Source organism: Brassica napus, unplaced genomic scaffold (genome assembly GCF_020379485.1).
Source record: "Brassica napus cultivar Da-Ae unplaced genomic scaffold, Da-Ae ScsIHWf_107;HRSCAF=186, whole genome shotgun sequence".
NCBI lineage: Eukaryota > Viridiplantae > Streptophyta > Magnoliopsida > Brassicales > Brassicaceae > Brassica > Brassica napus.
In genome coordinates, this window is record NW_026014504.1 from 42,165 (window position 1) to 58,485 (window position 16,321).

At 47.4% G+C, this 16,321-nt stretch overlaps 23 non-coding genes and 1 pseudogene across 23 annotated transcripts; all 24 read left to right on the forward strand.

Moving 5' to 3' along the window:
- The first annotated feature begins 6 nt into the window (after positions 1–6).
- On the forward strand, positions 7–124 carry LOC125595526. The gene has a single exon (XR_007330358.1). It is a non-coding gene; the product is annotated as a 5S ribosomal RNA (ribosomal RNA).
- Positions 125–497: 373 nt separating this feature from the next.
- On the forward strand, positions 498–616 carry LOC125595512. Its single transcript, XR_007330343.1, has one exon. It is a non-coding gene; the product is annotated as a 5S ribosomal RNA (ribosomal RNA).
- Positions 617–989: 373 nt separating this feature from the next.
- LOC125595523 lies at positions 990–1,108 on the forward strand. The gene has a single exon (XR_007330354.1). It is a non-coding gene; the product is annotated as a 5S ribosomal RNA (ribosomal RNA).
- Positions 1,109–1,480: 372 nt separating this feature from the next.
- Positions 1,481–1,599, forward strand: LOC125595545. The gene has a single exon (XR_007330371.1). It is a non-coding gene; the product is annotated as a 5S ribosomal RNA (ribosomal RNA).
- A 373-nt stretch (positions 1,600–1,972) lies between these two features.
- LOC125595531 lies at positions 1,973–2,099 on the forward strand (annotated as a pseudogene).
- A 377-nt stretch (positions 2,100–2,476) lies between these two features.
- Positions 2,477–2,598, forward strand: LOC125595522. Its single transcript, XR_007330353.1, has one exon. It is a non-coding gene; the product is annotated as a 5S ribosomal RNA (ribosomal RNA).
- A 377-nt stretch (positions 2,599–2,975) lies between these two features.
- On the forward strand, positions 2,976–3,094 carry LOC125595534. The gene has a single exon (XR_007330364.1). It is a non-coding gene; the product is annotated as a 5S ribosomal RNA (ribosomal RNA).
- A 373-nt stretch (positions 3,095–3,467) lies between these two features.
- On the forward strand, positions 3,468–3,586 carry LOC125595539. The gene has a single exon (XR_007330365.1). It is a non-coding gene; the product is annotated as a 5S ribosomal RNA (ribosomal RNA).
- Positions 3,587–3,963: 377 nt separating this feature from the next.
- On the forward strand, positions 3,964–4,080 carry LOC125595528. Its single transcript, XR_007330360.1, has one exon. It is a non-coding gene; the product is annotated as a 5S ribosomal RNA (ribosomal RNA).
- Positions 4,081–4,453: 373 nt separating this feature from the next.
- LOC125595510 lies at positions 4,454–4,572 on the forward strand. The gene has a single exon (XR_007330341.1). It is a non-coding gene; the product is annotated as a 5S ribosomal RNA (ribosomal RNA).
- Positions 4,573–5,145: 573 nt separating this feature from the next.
- Positions 5,146–5,263, forward strand: LOC125595530. Its single transcript, XR_007330362.1, has one exon. It is a non-coding gene; the product is annotated as a 5S ribosomal RNA (ribosomal RNA).
- A 552-nt stretch (positions 5,264–5,815) lies between these two features.
- On the forward strand, positions 5,816–5,933 carry LOC125595519. The gene has a single exon (XR_007330350.1). It is a non-coding gene; the product is annotated as a 5S ribosomal RNA (ribosomal RNA).
- A 373-nt stretch (positions 5,934–6,306) lies between these two features.
- On the forward strand, positions 6,307–6,425 carry LOC125595540. The gene has a single exon (XR_007330366.1). It is a non-coding gene; the product is annotated as a 5S ribosomal RNA (ribosomal RNA).
- Positions 6,426–6,808: 383 nt separating this feature from the next.
- LOC125595515 lies at positions 6,809–6,927 on the forward strand. Its single transcript, XR_007330346.1, has one exon. It is a non-coding gene; the product is annotated as a 5S ribosomal RNA (ribosomal RNA).
- Positions 6,928–7,475: 548 nt separating this feature from the next.
- Positions 7,476–7,594, forward strand: LOC125595541. Its single transcript, XR_007330367.1, has one exon. It is a non-coding gene; the product is annotated as a 5S ribosomal RNA (ribosomal RNA).
- Positions 7,595–7,967: 373 nt separating this feature from the next.
- Positions 7,968–8,085, forward strand: LOC125595517. Its single transcript, XR_007330348.1, has one exon. It is a non-coding gene; the product is annotated as a 5S ribosomal RNA (ribosomal RNA).
- A 379-nt stretch (positions 8,086–8,464) lies between these two features.
- On the forward strand, positions 8,465–8,584 carry LOC125595511. Its single transcript, XR_007330342.1, has one exon. It is a non-coding gene; the product is annotated as a 5S ribosomal RNA (ribosomal RNA).
- A 374-nt stretch (positions 8,585–8,958) lies between these two features.
- Positions 8,959–9,077, forward strand: LOC125595542. The gene has a single exon (XR_007330368.1). It is a non-coding gene; the product is annotated as a 5S ribosomal RNA (ribosomal RNA).
- Positions 9,078–9,453: 376 nt separating this feature from the next.
- Positions 9,454–9,572, forward strand: LOC125595544. Its single transcript, XR_007330370.1, has one exon. It is a non-coding gene; the product is annotated as a 5S ribosomal RNA (ribosomal RNA).
- A 371-nt stretch (positions 9,573–9,943) lies between these two features.
- LOC125595508 lies at positions 9,944–10,063 on the forward strand. Its single transcript, XR_007330339.1, has one exon. It is a non-coding gene; the product is annotated as a 5S ribosomal RNA (ribosomal RNA).
- A 1,063-nt stretch (positions 10,064–11,126) lies between these two features.
- On the forward strand, positions 11,127–11,245 carry LOC125595560. The gene has a single exon (XR_007330386.1). It is a non-coding gene; the product is annotated as a 5S ribosomal RNA (ribosomal RNA).
- Positions 11,246–11,618: 373 nt separating this feature from the next.
- Positions 11,619–11,737, forward strand: LOC125595509. The gene has a single exon (XR_007330340.1). It is a non-coding gene; the product is annotated as a 5S ribosomal RNA (ribosomal RNA).
- A 580-nt stretch (positions 11,738–12,317) lies between these two features.
- On the forward strand, positions 12,318–12,436 carry LOC125595516. The gene has a single exon (XR_007330347.1). It is a non-coding gene; the product is annotated as a 5S ribosomal RNA (ribosomal RNA).
- Positions 12,437–12,998: 562 nt separating this feature from the next.
- On the forward strand, positions 12,999–13,117 carry LOC125595507. The gene has a single exon (XR_007330338.1). It is a non-coding gene; the product is annotated as a 5S ribosomal RNA (ribosomal RNA).
- Positions 13,118–16,321: the final 3,204 nt, after the last annotated feature.

The window sequence follows — 16,321 nt, forward strand, 5'->3', positions numbered from 1 at the left end:
ACTGACGGGTGCGATCATACCAGCACTAATGCACCGGATTCCATCAGAACTCCGCAGTTAAGCGTGCTTGGGCGAGAGTAGTACTAGGATGGGTGACCTCCCGGAAGTCCTCGTGTTGCACCCCTTTTCTATTTTGTTTTTCGATCTAAAACGATTCTAGCTTTGGAAAACCCATAACTTTTGAACCGTGAGGATCTACGCCGCCCACAGCACCTTTTGGAAAAGCCTAGAAACCATCAAGGGCGGTTAAAGGACGTCGCGATTTTTCGGCCCCAAATTCAGCCTTTTGACCCTCAAACGGGCTGCTGAAATTTACGGAGCGTAAAATAGTCAAGATGCGTTTTTCGAGTGTTTGGTGTTGTTGTTGTTGTGTTCTACATCAATCTCGAGCACTTTGGTTCGAGAAAAAAAAATGCCAGCAAATCTTGTGGGTCCCACGCCATCCACTCGAATTGTCGAAACGAAAGGACAAATGGAATCGCGAGTCATGTACTGACGGGTGCGATCATACCAGCACTAATGCACCGGATCCCATCAGAACTCCGCAGTTAAGCGTGCTTGGGCGAGAGTAGTACTAGGATGGGTGACCTCCCGGGAAGTCCTCGTGTTGCACCCCTTTTCTATTTTGTTTTCGATCTAAAACGATTCTAGCTTTGGAAAACCCATAACTTTTGAACCGTGAGGATCTACGCCGCCCACAGCACCTTTTCGGAAAGCCCTAGAAACCATCAAGGGCGGTTAAAGGACGTCGCGATTTTTCGGCCCCAAATTCAGCCGTTTTGACCCTCAAACGGGCTGCTGAAATTTACGGAGCGTAAAATAGTCAAGATGCGTTTTTCGAGTGTTTGGTGTTGTTGTTGTTGTGGTTCTACATCAATCTCGAGCACTTTGGTTCGAAAAAAAAATGCCAGCAAATCTTGTGGGTCCCACGCCATCCACTCGAATTGTCGAAACGAAAGGACAAATGGAATCGCGAGTCATGTACTGACGGGTGCGATCATACCAGCACTAATGCACCGGATCCCATCAGAACTCCGCAGTTAAGCGTGCTTGGGCGAGAGTAGTACTAGGATGGGTGACCTCCCGGGAAGTCCTCGTGTTGCACCCCTTTTCTATTTTGTTTTCGATCTAAAACGATTCTAGCTTTGGAAAACCCATAACTTTTGAACCGTGAGGATCTACGCCGCCCACAGCACCTTTTCGGAAAGCCCTAGAAACCATCAAGGGCGGGTTAAAGGACGTCGCGATTTTTCGGCCCCAAATTCAGCCGTTTGACCCTCAAACGGGCTGCTGAAATTTACGGAGCGTAAAATAGTCAAGATGTTTTTCGAGTGTTTGGGTGTTGTTGTTGTTGTGTTCTACATCAATCTCGAGCACTTTGGTTCGAGAAAAAAAATGCCAGCAAATCTTGTGGGTCCCACGCCATCCACTCGAATTGTCGAAACGAAAGGACAAATGGAATCGCGAGTCATGTACTGACGGGTGCGATCATACCAGCACTAATGCACCGGATCCCATCAGAACTCCGCAGTTAAGCGTGCTTGGGCGAGAGTAGTACTAGGATGGGTGACCTCCCGGGAAGTCCTCGTGTTGCACCCTTTTCTATTTTGTTTTTCGATCTAAAACGATTCTAGCTTTGGAAAACCCATAACTTTTGAACCGTGAGGATCTACGCCGCCCACAGCACCTTTTGGAAAGCCCTAGAAACCATCAAGGGCGGTTAAAGGACGTCGCGATTTTTCGGCCCCAAATTCAGCCGTTTTGACCCTCAAACGGGCTGCTGAAATTTACGGAGCGTAAAATAGTCAAGATGCGTTTTTCGAGTGTTTGGTGTTGTTGTTGTTGTGTTCTACATCAATCTCGAGCACTTTGGTTCGAGAAAAAAAAATGCCAGCAAATCTTGTGGGTCCCACGCCATCCACTCGAATTGTCGAAACGAAAGGACAAATGGAATCGCGAGTCATGTACTGACGGGTGCGATCATACCAGCACTAATGCACCGGATTCCATCAGAACTCCGCAGTTAAGCGTGCTTGGGCGAGAGTAGAGTAGTAGTACTAGGATGGGTGACCTCCCGGGAAGTCCTCGTGTTGCACCCCTTTTCTATTTTGTTTTTCGATCTAAAACGATTCTAGCTTTGGAAAACCCATAACTTTTGAACCGTGAGGATCTACGCCGCCCACAGCACCTTTTCGGAAAGCCCTAGAAACCATCAAGGGCGGTTAAAGGACGTCGCGATTTTTCGGCCCCAAATTCAGCCGTTTTGACCCTCAAACGGGCTGCTGAAATTTACGGAGCGTAAAATAGTCAAGATGCGTTTTTCGAGTGTTTTTGGTGTTGTTGTTGTTGTGTTCTACATCAATCTCGAGCACTTTGGTTCGAGAAAAAAAAATGCCAGCAAATCTTGTGGGTCCCACGCCATCCACTCGAATTGTCGAAACGAAAGGACAAATGGAATCGCGAGTCATGTACTGACGGGTGCGATCATACCAGCACTAATGCACCGGATCCCATCAGAACTCCGCAGTTAAGCGTGCTTGGCGGGCGAGAGTAGTACTAGGATGGGTGACCTCCCGGGAAGTCCTCGTGTTGCACCCCTTTTTATTTTGTTTTTCGATCTAAAACGATTCTAGCTTTGGAAAACCCATAACTTTTGAACCGTGAGGGATCTACGCCGCCCACAGCACCTTTTCGGAAAGCCCTAGAAACCATCAAGGGCGGTTTTAAAGGACGTCGCGATTTTTCGGCCCCAAATTCAGCCGTTTTGACCCTCAAACGGGCTGCTGAAATTTACGGAGCGTAAAATAGTCAAGATGCGTTTTTCGAGTGTTTGGTGTTGTTGTTGTTGTGTTTCTACATCAATCTCGAGCACTTTGGTTCGAGAAAAAAAATGCCAGCAAATCTTGTGGGTCCCACGCCATCCACTCGAATTGTCGAAACGAAAGGACAAATGGAATCGCGAGTCATGTACTGACGGGTGCGATCATACCAGCACTAATGCACCGGATCCCATCAGAACTCCGCAGTTAAGCGTGCTTGGGCGAGAGTAGTACTAGGATGGGTGACCTCCCGGGAAGTCCTCGTGTTGCACCCCTTTTTTATTTTGTTTTTCGATCTAAAACGATTCTAGCTTTGGAAAACCCATAACTTTTGAACCGTGAGGATCTACGCCGCCCACAGCACCTTTTCGGAAAGCCCTAGAAACCATCAAGGGCGGTTAAAGGACGTCGCGATTTTTCGGCCCCAAATTCAGCCGTTTTGACCCTCAAACGGGCTGCTGAAATTTACGGAGCGTAAAATAGTCAAGATGCGTTTTTCGAGTGTTGGTGTTGTTGTTGTTGTGTTCTACATCAATCTCGAGCACTTTGGTTCGAGAAAAAAAATGCCAGCAAATCTTGTGGGTCCCACGCCATCCACTCGAATTGTCGAAACGAAAGGACAAATGGAATCGCGAGTCATGTACTGACGGGTGCGATCATACCAGCACTAATGCACCGGATCCCATCAGAACTCCGCAGTTAAGCGTGCTTGGGCGAGAGTAGTACTAGGATGGGTGACCTCCCGGGAAGTCCTCGTGTTGCACCCCTTTTCTATTTTGTTTTTCGATCTAAAACGATTCTAGCTTTGGAAAACCCATAACTTTTGAACCGTGAGGATCTACGCCGCCCACAGCACCTTTTCGGAAAGCCCTAGAAACCATCAAGGGCGGTTAAAGGACGTCGCGATTTTTCGGCCCCAAATTCAGCCATCTTGACCCTCAAACGGGCTGCTGAAATTTACGGAGCGTAAAATAGCCAAGATGCGTTTTTCGAGTGTTTGGTGTTGTTGTTGTTGTTGTGTTCTACATCAATCTCGAGCACTTTGGTTCGAGAAAAAAATGCCAGCAAATCTTGTTGGGTCCCACGCCATCCACTCGAATTGTCGAAACGAAAGGACACATGGAATCGCGAGTCATGTACTGACGGGTGCGATCATACCAGCACTAATGCACCGGATCCCATCAGAACTCCGCAGTGAAGCGTGCTTGGGCGAGAGTAGTACTAGGATGGGTGACCCCGGGAAGTCCTCGTGTTGCACCCCTTTTTATTTTGTTTTTCGATCTAAAACGATTCTAGCTTGGAAAACCCATAACTTTTGAACCGTGAGGATCTACGCCGCCCACAGCACCATTTCGGAAAGCCCCAAAAACCATCAAGGGCGGTTAAAGGACGTCGCGATTTTTCGGCCCCAAATTCAGCCTTTTGACCCTCAAACGGGCTGCTGAAATTTACGGAGCGTAAAATAGTCAAGATGGTTTTTCGAGTGTTTGTGTTGTTGTTGTTGTTGTTCTACATCAATCTCGAGCACTTTGGTTCGAGAAAAAAAAATGCCAGCAAATCTTGTGGGTCCCACGCCATCCACTCGAATTGTCGAAACGAAAGGACAAATGGAATCGCGAGTCACTGTACTGACGAGGTGCGATCATACCAGCACAAATGCACCGGATCCCATCAGAACTCCGCAGCTAAGCGTGCTTGGGCGAGAGTAGTACTAGGATGGGTGACCTCCCGGGAAGTCCTCGTGTTGCACCCCTTTTCTATTTTGTTTTTCGATCTAAAACGATTCTAGCTTTGGAAAACCCATAACTTTTGAACCGTGAGGATCTACGCCGCCCACAGCACCTTTTCGGAAAGCCCTAGAAACCATCAAGGGCGGTTAAAGGACGTCGCGATTTTCCGGCCCCAAATTCAGCCGTTTTGACCCTCAAACGTTTTGCTGAAATTTCTAAAAGGACGTCGCGATTTTCTAAAATAGCCAAGATGCGTTTTTCGAGTGTTTGGTGTTGTTGTTGTTGTTGTGTTCTACATCAATCTCGAGCACTTTGGTTCGAGAAAAAAAAATGCCAGCAAATGTTGTGCGTCCCACGCCATCCACTCGAATTGTCGAAACGAAATGACAAATTCTAAAGGCGGTTAAAGGACGTCGCGATTTTCTAAAATAGCCAAGATGCGTTTTTCGAGTGTTTGGTGTTGTTGTTGTTGTTGTGTTTACATCATCTCGAGCACTTTGGTTCGAGAAAAAAAATGCCAGCAAATGTTGTGGGTCCCACGCCATCCACTCGAATTGTCGAAACGAATGACAAATGGAATCGCGAGTCATTACTGACGGTGCGATCATACCAGCACTAATGCAGCGGATCCATCAGAACTCCGCAGTTAAGCGTGCTTGGGCGAGAGTAGTACTAGGATGGGTGACCTCCCGGGAAGTCCTCGTGTTGCACCCCTTTTCTATTTTGTTTTCGATCTAAAATGATTTAGCTTTGGAAAACACATAACTTTTGAACCGTGAGGATCTACGCCGCCACAGCACCTTTCGGAAAGCCCTAGAAACCATCAAGGGCGGTTAAAGGACGTCGCGATTTTTGCACCAAATTCCCTTTTGACCCTCAACGGCTCTGCTGAAATTTACGGAGCGTAAAATAGTCAAGATGTGTTTTTCGAGATTTGGTGTGTTGTTGTTGTGTTCTACATCAACTCGAGCACCATTTCGGAAAGCCCTAGAAACCATCAAGGGCGGGTTAAAGGACGTCGCGATTTTTCGGCCCCAAATTCAGCCGTTTTGACCCTCAAACGGGCTGCTGAAATTTACGGAGCGTAAAATAGCGTCGAAGATGCGTTTTTCGAGTGTTTGGTGTGTGTGTTGTGTGTTGTGTTCTACATCAATCTCGACGCACTTTGGTTCGAGAAAAAAAATGCCAACAAATCTTGTGGGTCCCACGCCATCCACTCGAATTGTCGGAACGAAAGGACAATGGAATCGCGAGTCATGTACTGACGGGTGCGATCATACCAGCACTAATGCACCGGATCCCATCAGAACTCCGCAGTAAGCGTGCTTGGGCGAGAGTAGTACTAGGATGGGTGACCTCCCGGGAAGTCCTCGTGTTGCACCCCTTTTTATTTTGTTTTTCGATCTAAAACGATTCTAGCTTTGGAAAACCCATAACTTTTGAACCGTGAGGAACTACGCCGCCCACAGCACCATTTGGAAAGGCCAAGAAACCATCAAGGGCGGTTTAAGGACGTCGCGATTTTTCGGCCCCAAATTCAGCCGTTTTGACCCTCAAACGGGCTGCTGAAATTTACGGAGCGTAAAATAGTCGCGATGCGTTTTTCGAGTGTTTGTTGTTGTTGTTGTTGTGTTCTACATCAATCTCGACGCCCTTTGGTTCGAAAAAAAAAATGCCAGCAAATCTTGTGGGTCCCACGCCATCCACTCGAATTGTCGAAACGAAAGGACATATGGAATCGCGAGTCATGTACTGACGGGTGCGATCATACCAGCACTAATGCACCGGATCCCATCAGAACTCCGCAGTTAAGCGTGCTTGGGCGAGAGTAGTACTAGGATGGGTGACCTCCCGGGAAGTCCTCGTGTTGCACCCCTTTTTATTTTGTTTTTGGATCTAAAACGATTCTAGCTTTGGAAAACCCATAACTTTTGAACCGTGAGGATCTACGCCGCCCACAGCACCATTTCGGAAAGGCCAAGAAACCATCAAGGGCGGTTAAAGGACGTCGCGATTTTTCGGCCCCAAATTCAGCCGTTTTGACCCTCAAACGGGCTGCTGAAATTTAAAAGGAGCGAGTAAAATAGTCAAGATGCGTTTTTCGAGTGTTTGGTGTTGTTGTTGTTGTTGTGTTCTACATCAATCTCGACGCACTTTGGTTCGAGAAAAAAAATGCCAGCAAATCTTGTGGGTCCCACGCCATCCACTCGAATTGTCGGAACGAAAGGACAAATGGAATCGCGAGTCATGTACTACTACGGGTGCGATCATACCAGCACTAATGCACCGGATCCCATCAGAACTCCGCAGTTAAGCGTGCTTGGGGGAGAGTAGTACTAGGATGGGTGACCTCCCGGGAAGTCCTCGTGTTGCACCCCTTTTTATTTTGTTTTCGATCTAAAACGATTCTAGCTTTGGAAAACCCATAACTTTTGAACCGTGAGGAACTACGCCGCCCACAGCACCATTTCGGAAAAGCCTAGAAACCATCAAGGGCGGTTAAAGGACGTCGCGATTTTTCGGCCCCAAATTCAGCCTTTTGACCCTCAAACGGGCTGCTGAAATTTACGGAGCGTAAAATAGTCAAGATGTTTTTTCGAGTGTTTGGTGTTGTTGTGGTTGTGTTCTACATCAATCCGAGCACCATTTCGGAAAGCCCTAGAAACCATCAAGGGCGGTTAAAGGACGTCGCGATTTTCGGCCCCAATTCAGCCATTTTGACCCTCAAACGGGCTGCTGAAATTTACGGAGCGTAAAATAGCGAATGCGTTTTTCGAGTGTTTGGTGTTGTTGTTGTTGTGTGTTCTACATCAATCTCGAGCACTTTGGTTCGAGAAAAAAAATGCCAACAAATCTTGTGGGTCCCACGCCATCCACTCGAATTGTCGAACGAAAGGACAAATGGAATCGCGAGTCATGTACTGACGGGTGCGATCATACCAGCACTAATGCACCGGATCCCATCAGAACTCCGCAGTTAAGCGTGCTTGGGCGAGAGTAGTACTAGGATGGGTGACCTCCCGGGAAGTCCTCGTGTTGCACCCCTTTTTATTTTGTTTTTGGATCTAAAACGATTCTAGCTTTGGAAAACCCATGACTTTTGAACCGTGAGGACTACGCCGCCCACAGCACCATTTCGGAAAGGCCAGAAACCATCAAGGGCGGTTAAAGGACGTCGCGATTTTTCGGCCCCAAATTCAGCCGTTTTGACCCTCAAACGGGCTGCTGAAATTTACGGAGCGTAAAATAGTCGCGATGCGTTTTTTCGAGTGTGTTGGTGTTGTTGTGTTGTGTTCTACATCAATCTCGACGCCCTTTCGTTCGAGAAAAAAAATGCCAACAAATCTTGTGGGTCCCACGCCATCCACTCGAATTGTCGGAACGAAAGGACAAATGGAATCGCGAGTCATGTACTAACGGGTGCGATCATACCAGCACTAATGCACCGGATCCCATCAGAACTCCGCAGTTAAGCGTGCTGGGGCGAGAGTAGTACTAGGATGGGTGACCTCCGGGAAGTCCTCGTGTTGCACCCCTTTTTTATTTTGTTTTTGGATCTAAAACGATTCTAGCTTTGGAAAACCCATAACTTTTGAACCGTGAGGAACTACGCCGCCCACAGCACCATTTCGGAAAGCCCAAGAAACCATCAAGGGCGGTTAAAGGACGTCGCGATTTTTCGGCCCCAAATTCAGCCGTTTTGACCCTCAAACGGGCTGCTGAAATTTACGGAGCGTAAAATAGTCGCGATGCGTTTTTCGAGTGTTTGTTGTTGTTGTTGTTGTTGTGTTCTACATCAATCTCGACGCACTTTCGTTCGAGAAAAAAAAATGCCAACAAATCTTGTGGGTCCCACGCCATCCACTCGAATTGTCGGAACGAAAGGACATATGGAATCGCGAGTCATGTACTAACGGGTGCGATCATACCAGCACTAATGCACCGGATCCCATCAGAACTCCGCAGTTAAGCGTGCTTGGGCGAGAGTAGTACTAGGATGGGTGACCTCTTGGGGAAGTCCTCGTGTTGCACCCCTTTTTTATTTTGTTTTTGGATCTAAAACGATTCTAGCTTTGGAAAACCCATAACTTTTGAACCGTGAGGAACTACGCCGCCCACAGCACCTTTCGGAAAGCCAAGAAACCATCAAGGGCGGTTAAAGGAGGACGTCGCATTTTTCGGCCCCAAATTCAGCCGTTTTGACCCTCAAACGGGCTGCTGAAATTTACGGAGCGTAAAATAGTCCGATGCGTTTTTCGAGTTTTTGTGTGTTGTTGTTGTTGTGTTCTACATCAATCTCGAGCACTTTGGTTCGAGAAAAAAAAATGCCAGCAAATCTTGTGGGTCCCACGCCATCCACTCGAATTGTCGAAACGAAAGGACAATGGAATCGCGAGTCATGTACTGACGGGTGCGATCATACCAGCACTAATGCACCGGATCCCATCAGAACTCCGCAGTTAAGCGTGCTTGGGCGAGAGTAGTACTAGGATGGGTGACCTCCCGGGAAGTCCTCGTGTTGCACCCCTTTTCTATTTTGTTTTTCGATCTAAAACGATTCTAGCTTTGGAAAACCCATAACTTTTGAACCGTGAGGATCTACGCCGCCCACAGCACCTTTTCGGAAAGCCCTAGAAACCATCAAGGGCGGTTAAAGGACGTCGCGATTTTTCGGCCCCAAATTCAGCCGTTTTGACCCTCAAACGGGCTGCTGAAATTTACGGAGCGTAAAATAGCAAGATGCGTTTTTCGAGTGTTTGGTGTTGTTGTTGTTGTTGTGTTCTACATCAATCTCGAGCACTTTGGTTCGAGAAAAAAAATGCCAGCAAATCTTGTGGGTCCCACGCCATCCACTCGAATTGTCGAAACGAAAGGACATATGGACTCGCGAGTCATGTACTCACGGGTGCGATCATACCAGCACTAATGCACCGGATCCCATCAGAACTCCGCAGTTAAGCGTGCTTGGGCGAGAGTAGTACTAGGATGGGTGACCTCCCGGGAAGTCCTCGTGTTGCACCCCTTTTTATTTTTTTTTCGATCTAAAACGATTCTAGCTTTGGAAAACCCATAACTTTTGAACCGTGAGGATCTACGCCGCCCACAGCACCATTTCGGAAAGCCCTAAGAAACCATCAAGGGCGGTTAAAGGACGTCGCGATTTTTCGGCCCCAAATTCAGCCGTTTTGACCCTCAAACGGGCTGCTGAAATTTACGGAGCGTAAAATAGTCAAGATGTGTTTTTCGAGTGTTTGGTGTTGTTGTTGTTGTGTTCTACATCAATCTCGAGCACTTTGTTCGAGAAAAAAATGCCAGCAAATCTTGTGGGTCCCACGCCATCCACTCGAATTGTCGAAACGAAAGGACAAATGGAATCGCGAGTCATGTACTGACGGGTGCGATCATACCAGCACTAATGCACCGGATCCCATCAGAACTCCGCAGCTAAGCGTGCTTGGGCGAGAGTAGTACTAGGATGGGTGACCTCCCGGGAAGTCTCTCGTGTTGCACCCCTTTTCTATTTTGTTTTTCGATCTAAAACGATTCTAGCTTTGGAAAACCCATAACTTTTGAACCGTGAGGATCTACGCCGCCCACAGCACCTTTTCGGAAAGCCCTAGAAACCATCAAGGGCGGTTAAAGGACGTCGCGATTTTCGGCCCCAAATTCAGCCGTTTTGACCCTCAAACGTTTTGCTGAAATTTCTAAAGGACGTCGCGATTTTCTAAAATAGCCAAGATGCGTTTTTCGAGTGTTTGGTGTTGTTGTGTTGTTGTGTTACATCAATCTCGAGCACTTTGGTTCGAGAAAAAAAATGCCAGCAAATGTTGTGCGGTCCACGCCATCCACTCGAATTGTCGAAACGAAATGACAATTTCTAAAGGGCGGTTAAAGGACGTCGCGATTTTCTAAATAGCCAAGATGCGTTTTTCGAGTGTTTGTGTTGTGTTGTTTGTGTTCTATCAATCTCGAGCACTTTGGTTCGAGAAAAAAAATGCTCGCAAATCTTGTGGGTCCCACGCCATCCACTCGAATTGTCGAACGAAAGGACATATGGAATCGCGAGTCATGTACTGAACGGGTGCGATCATACCAGCACTAATGCAGCGGATCCCATCAGAACTCCGCAGTTAAGCGTGCAAGGGCGGTTAGGACGTCGCGATTTTTGACCCCGGGAATCCTCGTTTTGACCCTCAAACGGGCTTGAAATTTACGGAGCGTAAAATAGTCAAGATTTGGAAAACGATGTTTTGTTGTTGTTGTTGTGTTCTACATCAATCTCGAGCACCATTTCGGAAAGCCCTAGAAACCATCAAGGGCGGTTAAAGGACGTCGCGATTTTTCGGCCCCAAATTCAGCCATTTTGACCCTTAAACGGGCTGCTGAAATTTACGGAGCGTAAAATAGCGAAGATGCGTTTTTCGAGTGTTTGGTGTTGTTGTTGTTGTTGTGTTCTACATCAATCTCGAGCACTTTGGTTCGAGAAAAAAAATGCCAGCAAATGTTGTGGGTCCCACGCCATCCACTCGAATTGTCGAAACGAAATGACACATGGAATCGCGAGTCATGTACTGACGGGTGCGATCATACCAGCACTAATGCACCGGATCCCATCAGAACTCCGCAGTGAAGCGTGCTTGGGCGAGAGTAGTACTAGGATGGGTGACCTCCCGGGAAGTCCTCGTGTTGCACCCCTTTTTATTTTATTTTTTCGATCTAAAACGATTCTAGCTTTGGAAATCCCATAACTTTTGAACCGTGAGGATCTACGCCGCCCACAGCACCATTTCGGAAAGCCCCAAAAACCATCAAGGGCGGTTAAAGGACGTCGCGATTTTTCGGCCCCAAATTCAGCCTTTTTGACCCTCAAACGGGCTGCTGAATTTACAGAGCGTAAAATAGTCAAGATGTGTTTTTCAAGTGTTTGGTGTTGTTGTTGTTGTGTTCTACATCAATCTCGAGCACTTTGGTTCGAGAAAAAAAATGCCAGCAAATCTTGTGGGTCCCACGCCATCCACTCGAATTGTCGAAACGAAAGGACAAATGGAATCCCGAGTCACGTACTGACGAGTGCGATCATACCAGCACAAATGCACCGGATCCCATCAGAACTCCGCAGCTAAGCGTGCTTGGGCGAGAGTAGTACTAGGATGGGTGACCTCCCGGGAAGTCCTCGTGTTGCACCCCTTTTCTATTTTGTTTTTCGATCTAAAACGATTCTAGCTTTGGAAAACCCATAACTTTTGAACCGTGAGGATCTACGCCGCCCACAGCACCTTTTCGGAAAGCCCTAGAAACCATCAAGGGCGGTTAAAGGACGTCGCGATTTTCCGGCCCCAAATTCAGCCGTTTTGACCCTCAAACGTTTTGCTGAATTTCTAAAAGGACGTCGCGATTTTCTAAAATAGCCAAGATGCGTTTTTCGAGTGTTTGGTGTTGTTGTTGTTGTTGTGTTCTACATCAATCTCGAGCACTTTGGTTCGAGAAAAAAAATGCCAGCAAATGTTGTGCGTCCCACGCCATCCACTCGAATTGTCGAAACGAAATGACAAATTTCTAAAGGGCGGTTAAAGGACGTCGCGATTTTCTAAAATAGCCAAGATGCGTTTTTCGAGTGTTTGGTGTTGTTGTTGTTTTGTTGTGTTCTACATCAATCTCGAGCACTTTGGTTCGAGAAAAAAAATGCCAGCAAATGTTGTGGGTCCCACGCCATCCACTCGAATTGTCGAAACGAAATGACAAATGGAATTGCGAGTCATGTACTGACGGGTGCGATCATACCAGCACTAATGCAGCGGATCCCATCAGAACTCTGCAGTTAAGCGTGCTTGGGCGAGAGTAGTACTAGGATGGGTGACCTCCCGGGAAGTCCTCGTGTTGCACCCCTTTTCTATTTTGTTTTTCGATCTAAAATGATTCTAGCTTTGGAAAACACATAACTTTTGAACCGTGAGGATCTACGCCGCCCACAGCACCTTTTCAGAAAGCCCTAGAAACCATCAAGGGCGGTTAAAGGACGTCGCGATTTTTCGGCCCCAAATTCAGCCTTTTTGACCCTCAAACGGGCTGCTGAAATTTACGGAGCGTAAAATAGTCAAGATGTGTTTTTCGAGTGTTTGGTGTTGTTGTTGTTGTGTTCTACATCAATCTCGAGCACCATTTCGGAAAGCCCTAGAAACCATCAAGGGCGGTTAAAGGACGTCGCGATGTTTCGGCCCCAAATTCAGCCGTTTTGACCCTCAAACGGGCTGCTGAAATTTACGGAGCGTAAAATAGCCAAGATGCGTTTTTCGAGTGTTTGGTGTTGTTGTTGTTGTTGTTGTGTTCTACATCAATCTCGAGCACTTTGGTTCGAGAAAAAAAATGCCAGCAAATGTTGTGGGTCCCACGCCATCCACTCGAATTGTCGAAACGAAATGACAAATGGAATCGCGAGTCATGTACTGATGGGTGCGATCATACCAGCACTAATGCACCGGATCCCATCAGAACTCCGCAGTTAAGCGTGCTTGGGCGAGAGTAGTACTAGGATGGGTGACCTCCCGAAAAGTCCTCGTGTTGCACCCCCTTTTTATTTTGTTTCTTCGATCTAAAACGATTCTAGCTTTGGAAATCCCATAACTTTTGAAACAACACATGGACAGCCTCAATCTGTTGGTTCGTTCGTGAGTTTTCGTAACGAAACATTCATCATATAAATAAACCGCGTAAGGCGGCAAGGGATTCGAAGCCACCAATGGCCAGTCCCGGTAAATACAAATACGGCCAAATAGGCCTAAGCAAAATCAAAAAGGCCACACTCGGCCGAAAACAGATAAAACGATAATCAAACTCAATCATCAATACAAAGGATCAGTCCATCCAAATAGGATCCTCTACGGTCGGCTCTCCATCTTCCTCAGCATCAAGCGACCCTCGACCACTGCTCCTCCGAGCGGCATAGACAGTGGATAAGGAGGTATCTTCAAAAGAAGCCTCCATAACATTATCAATTGACGAGCTGAAACGAAATCGATGAGCCTCGACCACCGCACGGACCCTCTCGGGAGAAAAATGACCCCAAAACAGCGGACCACCACGGAGAAGGTCTCGGACGATGCACAAATCTTCCGGAAAAGGAGGAATGGGGTTGTGTACTGCAAAATGAACGTAGTACAGATATGGAAGAATATAAAAAAAAACGGGTAGTAAGAAAGGCAACGAGTGATCGTTCAGTACGTTACCTCCTGTCTCCCACAGTCGCCTAAACGAGGGAAGGCACTCCACGGCGACCGAGGCTTGGTCCAATCTAACGTAGAAAAAATAACTCTTCCATCCACAACCATCCTGAGGGAATCCCTTCAGGACTTCCATATGAGTACGCACCTTTAAACCATACAGACGATCGGTCCCAACTCGAGACAGGGTAAGGAAAGCTTCGAGATAATCAGCAGTGAGCTCCATGCCTCGCTCGTATCCCAAGACTAGCAACCCGACAAGGTGCTTTATACCCCGGGGAGAAATCTGACTTATCGAAACTTCCAAACGATTCAGAAACTCTACTATAACCAACGGAATGGGAAACCACAGGCGAGCACGCATCAGATGTTCCTTCGGGAGGTTCGTCGGCTCTCTCCCCCTCGAGGGGTAATCGAAAATCCACGTTTTCCGGAACGTGACAGAAGCTGCGTATGGTTCCAAGGAACGGAAGGGTACACCTGCTCGGTCTCCCAATGACCCTTTCCGAAAAAGGCCTCATGGGAATCCATGGCTCGGGAGGCGGTTCCTCCGCGTTACACATAGCCACCCAGTATGCGTCGGCCTCGGCAGGGTCAACGGAATGTGCCACGAACTCGATCTCTCGGAAAACCTCACCGCATCCGTGATGGACGGTTCCGTGATTGAAGATAGTAGGCCGAGCGTTTGCCAAAATCCCTCGAGACATTTTTGACAAAAAGGAAAAAGAAAAGTCTCAATGATAGAGAGAGAAAGTTGAAAGAATCCTTTCACTCTTAAACTTTGAGAAGATAATGAAATGAAAAAATTATGGAATAAGTTACCTCCCTTCTTATAGACATGAGGATTTACTATTCAAGCTCGGACTTTCGGATATTAATTCCATCCATCACGCCTAACTTGCCAAACATGCCTAACTGCACGCTAGGATCCTACGATGCATGATCCCAACGGGCTGGGGGGCTAACTGTTGGGGTCAAAAACGGTTACAACGGAATTACCACCCGAAAATCCTCGGAGATCGTATTTCCGAAAGAGATAGTAAAAGGAGAGGTGTAATTTTCGTAAAACTTACCAATACGAAGTTTTTACGAAGAAGTATCCTTTGGGATTCAAACCGAACAAACCAAGCTCGGTCGCTATGTAGCGACCGAGCGCTCATCCTGCTCGGTCACTACGTAGCGACCGAGCTCGATCCAAAGCTCGGTCGCTACATAGCGGCCGAGCGATCGTCCCGCTCGGTCGCTACGTAGCGACCGAGGTCGAGCCAAAGCTCGGTCGCTACGTAGCGACCGAGCGATCGTCCCACTCGGTCGCTACGTAGCGACCGTGCTCGAGCCAAAGCTCGGTCGCTACGTAGCGACCGAGCGATCGCCCCGCTCGGTCGCTACGTAGCGACCGAGCTCAGCCAAGCTCGGTCGCTACGTAGCGACCGAGCGTTCGTCTCGCTCGGTCGCTACGTAGCGACCGAGCTGGAGCCAAAGCTCGGTCGCTACATAGCGACCGAGCGATCGTCCCGCTCGGTCGCTACGTAGCGACCGGGCTCGAGCCAAAGTTCGGTCGCTGTGTAGCGATTGAACCTTTCCGAACATTGATACGACACGAGTCTTTGCATTCTCGTCAAACCTTCGAATGCTATCTCCCGAAGACCGTAGCAAGCTCGGTCCATGTTTCCCACTATTCTAATTCATCGATCAAACTTCGCGGATTAGAAACCGCGGAAAACTGGTAGTAAACTTGTCGAGTCGGAAGACGGCCCAAAGGGACCTAAAACACGACTCGAGGCCCATCCTACGATTTTTCCTAACCAAAAGCCCGTGAACCACAGCATGGTTCACGCTTGGCACACGAGGAAGGATAAATGTCAAGTTTCCGCGGATAAATACGGAAGTTTTGAAGATAATTGTGAAGATCGGGAAAAATGGAATATCTCCATTTTTACGCTATGACGGCTTAAATGCAGAGGAGTAAAAGCGTAAACCGACCTTGGAGCTAGTATATAAGGAGTCCTAGGCGAGGAGCAGAGGAAGAACTTTTTCAGAGCAAACTTAGCACTTAGAGCAATTTAGGCAATTTTCCGTTTTTGTTATTTCGAGCTGCGACTCAATTAGGTTTAGCCGTCTTAGGGTTGCTAGAACTAGGAATCTCGCCGACAGCTCTCGAGCCCAGGCTTATACCTTGTTGTAACGTTCATACGCAGATTCGGAATAAAGATATACTTTGCTCTCTTTTCGATTTCTTATTTTTATCGTTGTTATTCTCGTGTTCTGATTGCTTGACGTGTGGTAATTAACAGATATCCAGGTCCTCTGGGAAATTAGGGTTTTCCTAGTTTCCTTATTTAAACGGAAATCGACAGTGTGAATTTCGGTTCCCACAAGAGTGTTGCTTATGATAGATGGCAAAGATTGGCTGACTTGGAAGAAGAATTTTTAAAGCAAAGGTCAAAAGTTCACTGGTTGGATGTTGGGGATGGAAATAATCAGTTCTATCATAATTCCGCGAAGATACGTGAGGTCAGAAATACTATTCATGAAATTCAGAGAGATGATGGAT